Below are 5,000 nucleotides of genomic sequence, written 5' to 3'. Positions count from 1 at the left end.
GGTAGAGCGGGGCTCTGCCCCAGGACTCTGGCCATACGTACCACCCACGCCACCCCCAGCACCTTTCCCGCAGCTGCCTCCAGGTCCACCCTCACCCTCACCCTCTAACCCTCACCCTCTAACTCTCACCCTCCAGGTCTACCGGGGGGGGGGGGGGGGGAGAGGGGGCAGCTAGCCTCCTGTTCGACTCGCCGCCCCCTGCGTGCGTGCGCGCGTGCGGATCAGCGCTCCGCCGGGGACTCCGCCACCGCCTCGTTGGTGCATGTGAGCAAGTATTTGTTTTACAAAGGAACTCTGTCCGTGAAGGGTTAATAGCCACAGAAGCTAAGATAAGCATCAGGTGCGATTAATTAAGGTTGGGAACACGCCCGCCGAGTCATCCTGAGTGCTGGAGCGATGAGAGAAGGAAAGCAGCGCAGGGTTAAGGGGTGCAGATGCTCTCCGTATCTCTCCAAACACCCGCGGAGCGCTCGCTGTCTGAGTTAAACGCCGCAAGTCTGATGACGAAGGCGCACGGAACCTCTGGCTGTGCTGCTGTAGAAATCCTGTATATAGACTTTGGACTGCATTGTATCAAGCGTTTGCTGTTCTCTTCTGTTTACTTTGTGCAACGTCTGAGTAAACGACTGCTTATAGCACTAACACGTGTATCCAGCCTCTTGGTGCGAAAGAGGGGTCCAGAATAACCCGATCACGCCTTCCTCCTTTTCTCCTCTCCTTCCCACACGCACGCACGCACCCCCCCCCCCCCCCGCCGCCGCGAGCGGCCACCAGGTCCGGGTTCGTGGAGAAGCCTCCAGGTCTCCCGTCGGATGTTACCCCTGCTTTAAACAGGGGACTGGGTCTTTCATGACGCCCGGGGGTGGGGGGTGGGGGGTGGGGGGAGGCTTCTACACGGGGGGGGGGGGGCATGCCGTGAGAGAACGAAGCTGTGGGCCGCCATCGGGGCCGTTCCGGGGGAAAGAGGCAAAAATGCAGATGATGTATCTATCTTGGTAAATGATAAACAGGAAATAGAAATAATCAGAGATTTGTTTGAACAGTTTGGTCAGGCTTCTGGTGGTCATTTAAATATGCAAAAGAGTTTTATGATATCGCCCAATAACATTAAGGGAAATATACAAGTAATGCCACTGGAACATCTGATTAGTAATAATAATAAAAATGAAGCAATACATTCAGAAGCTGAGGAAGGGCAAATTCAAACACATGTTAAATTATTAGGAATTTATTTTGCAGTCAAATGGGAAGGGTGGGAATATAATTGGAACATGTGGAGAGATCAAGTCAAAGAAAAAATACAAATGCGGCCAAAAATGGCATCTTTCTATTTATCGGAAAGCCATGTACGTTAGTACGTACTTGGTACCGGTAGTAGGTAATTTGGCAGCTGTCTACCCACCACCTGAAAGGATCGTTAAAGAGATTAATAAAATGGCATTTAAGTTTCTATGGGGAACGGCTAATTTCCCCCTTGCAAGAGCAGAGGCGTACAAATCTGTAGCACAGGGTGGTCTAAATTTTACAGCAATTGGTTTCAAATTTTTAGCAATTTTTGTTAGTCATAATTTTGGGAAGTGGGCAGAGGTAGAAAGAAAAGAATTGGCACCTCATTTTTGGTTGGTGGCTTTTGCCAAACACCGGAGAATTAAAGATTGGGCCAAAATATGGTGGGAAGAAAGATAAGGTCAATTATAAAATCACACCATCGCTGAAGTGTTTTGGACCTGATTATTTGATTGAAATGTACAGTAATGTAAGAGAATGGAAATTAAGGGCAAGCATCATAAAAATGGAAAGGTGTGAACCAAAAGTGAAGAGAAAGAAAATGTATAGGAATTTATTAGAAGTAAATAGTTTTCAGCCGGAATGTGAAAAGAATGTAAAAAGGGGAAATTTATCCATGTATTTAAAAGAGCCTGTACACCAGATGGAATTCTTGAAAGATCAAAGAATTCCTTATAAACTATGGGACATCAGATGGAAGTTTTTTCATCAGATTTATAGCGTGCAAGCAAATACGCCGTGGCTAGCCAATGTTAACCAAGCTTGTCCACGATTAAGGTGTCAGGAAGAAGCTGTAAGAACAGGGCAGACACAAAAAGAAACCGTTCCACATTTTGTTAAAGACTGTGTATCTGCGAAAGAGACGTGGACTATAATTGCTAAAACTCTGGATTGGCCAGACCTTTTGAGGGAAAACTATTGTTTCGGGAGCGGAACCGGAAAAAGGAATTCAAGGCCCGAGAGAAAGAAAAGGAGTGAAAAGACCTAGAAATAAAAACAACGTAGTGAATAATTACTGGAAGGTACCCTGGACAACGATAAGAATTGTCAATTTATTTGTTCTAAGTATCTTATGTTGGCAACGGTTAAAAGAAAGTAAGACTCAGAACATATGCAGTTCCGGAAGTACGATTAGGACGATATTATCAGAAATAAGAGAACTGAGTTCATTTGAAAAAGAAAAATTGCCGCATGAGAAGCGGAGAAAATTCTGGCCGTGGACATCAGAGTCGACCCCTCCTATAACACAGAGCTGAGCTGAGATGAATATTTTGTGTTAGTGTTAGGTTAGTTAGGAAAAGTATGTGTATTAGCTAGATGCGTTATTCTGAGAGTGGCGATATTGTTACGTGTTTTCGCGTGCGGGATGTGACCAGTAGTATGAATAATTTTAATAAAAAACCTTACCTAAAAAAAGAAAAAAATCTTCCCTAAGCCGAAGCCTGTTTGCAAGGAGGAAGGACGTGGTTTTCCGGAGCTCCTGCGAAGGGCTTGGGTGAGCGCTAGGGTTGCCAGGTTCAATCCCTGAGACTGATCCTGTCATCTTCAGGAGAAAAGAAAGTCAGCCAAGTGCAGGTGGTTCTTGCAACCTTGTAATGGAAAAAAAACCACAAGGCGGAATTCTCCCTTCCCTCGGCACAACTTTTAAAGATACAGAAGATCTCTTAGAGGCTGGGCCTGGCAACCAAGAGGTCTTTTGTATCTTTAAAAATTGTGCAGGGAGAATTCCACCTTGCGGTTTTTCCAATTACAGGGTTGCAAGAACACCTGCACTTGGCTGACTTTCTCTTCTCCTAAAGATACAGGATCGGTCTCAGGGATTGAACCTGGCAACCCTAGTGAGCGCGGTTTTAACCCCCTTCGGGGGGGGGTTGAATTTCTTCAAAAATAGTATCTGGACGTTCCTAAGACTGTGGGGATTCTTTTGAGACCACTTGTGTATTTGGGGGACGTACGGGTGGGGTGGGGGAGCTGTAGGTTTCCCCCCCCCCCCTCCCTCCCCAACGAGGCCTACTGATCCCAAACAAACCTCCCCCCGGCTGGGGGAGGGAAGGACTTCAAAATGGAGGCCAAACAGCTCATAGAAATAGATAGAAAGCTCAAACAAGAGCTTCGCCAGAGAAAAGGAGAGAGAGTTAAAAAGAAAGAACTCCCTCCAAAAGGTGAAGGCCAACTGGGGAGTTGGGAGGAGAAAGAAGAACCTCCAAACAGGATTGGAGTGCAAGCTGGAGCCTCTTTATCCAGCAACCTCGTTAAGATTCTTCAGTTTGTACGGAAGACAGAGTCGCCTAAGCCTACAGTACAGTATATTACAGAGGAAAAGTCAGGAGAAAAGAAAGAAGTTATACAAGAGCAGATAAAAACGACAGATGAGATGAAAGAAATGAATTTAGAAATGCAAGATGTATTATACAATCTCTGGAATCTTTAAGAGATAACGGGGTAGGTAACGCATGGATTTTCTTACAAGTCTCTAAGTTTGTTTGATTTCCCTTTAGGAATTCTATTGTATTCCCAGGGTTGCATTGCAACGTCTGCAGGCTTTGTAGAGGAAAAAGCAAGCACGCAAAAAGCAAGCATGCGAAAAGAGAGTAAAGCAAACCCGCGAAATGCAGACTTGCAAAATGCAAACCTGCAAAAAGCAAGCAAAGAAGACTTGCAAAAAGCAACCCTGCAGAGAGTAAGCGTGCAAACTGAAAACTGCAACCTCCAAACTGCTAATAATGATGTAATTGACCAGGCCTGGGAATACTCTCAGCTCGATACAAATCCTGAAGCAGATTCCGGAGATTGTATGGTCAAGCTTGCAACTTCTGCAAGCTTTGTAGAGGGAAAAGCAAGACAACAGCAAGAAACTAAAGCAAGCCAGCAAAATTACAAGTCTGCAACATGTAGCAAGCGAAGCAAAGTTGCAAAAAGCAAGCCTGAAAAATGGAAACCAGCAAAAAGCAAGCAATACAAGCTTGCAAAAAGCAAGCCTACAACATGCAAATATGCAAAAAGTAAATATGCAAACTGCAAACTGTAAAATGCAAACTGCTCATAATGATGTCAGTGACCAGGCCTGGGAACGCTCTCAGCTACCCACAACTCCTGGAGTGGAGCAACCACTTGGAAATCCTGATACGGATGCAGCAGCAGCAGCAGCAGCAGCAGCAGCAGCAGCAGCAGCAGCAGCAGCAGCAGCAGCAGCAGCAGCAGCAGCAGCAGCAGCAGCAGCAACTACTCAATTAGATCTACGCGAGTCCATGGAGAACTCTGAAGCTAAACACAGAAAGACTCTAGAGCAGAAGGAAGGAAAGGAAGCAGGAGAAGAGAAGAGTATTAAAATATCAAACTCAGAAAAAGAAAGCAAGAGATTTGAAACATCTCAGAGATCCTGTGAGACCAGTTTTGGTGATAGCCATGCTGAAGGCGAAAAGGAGGTTGAATATGAAACAGAGGCTGAGGCTGATGCATCTGCAACTGTGATGGAAGATGAAGAAAGCGAAGTCTACTACCTGTAGTAGAGGGCGGAGCTAGAGAGACCAGAATTCTGTTGCGTTGGAAAGAACAATTAAAATCTGGATGGCTAAATTATCATACCTGGCTGAAGGCTGAGCCAGGTGGATCTTGGGACATGTTAAAAGTATGGGGTTTTCTTGTTGCCCATATGGCAGTAGTTCCCGCCCCTGCAGGCCCTAATTTAACCAGACTTAGCCGTGATGCTATTT

This window comes from Rhineura floridana, unplaced genomic scaffold (assembly GCF_030035675.1).
Source record: "Rhineura floridana isolate rRhiFlo1 unplaced genomic scaffold, rRhiFlo1.hap2 scaffold_25, whole genome shotgun sequence".
NCBI classification, from domain to species: domain Eukaryota; kingdom Metazoa; phylum Chordata; class Lepidosauria; order Squamata; family Rhineuridae; genus Rhineura; species Rhineura floridana.
Note: the sequence above shows the minus strand (reverse complement) of the source record.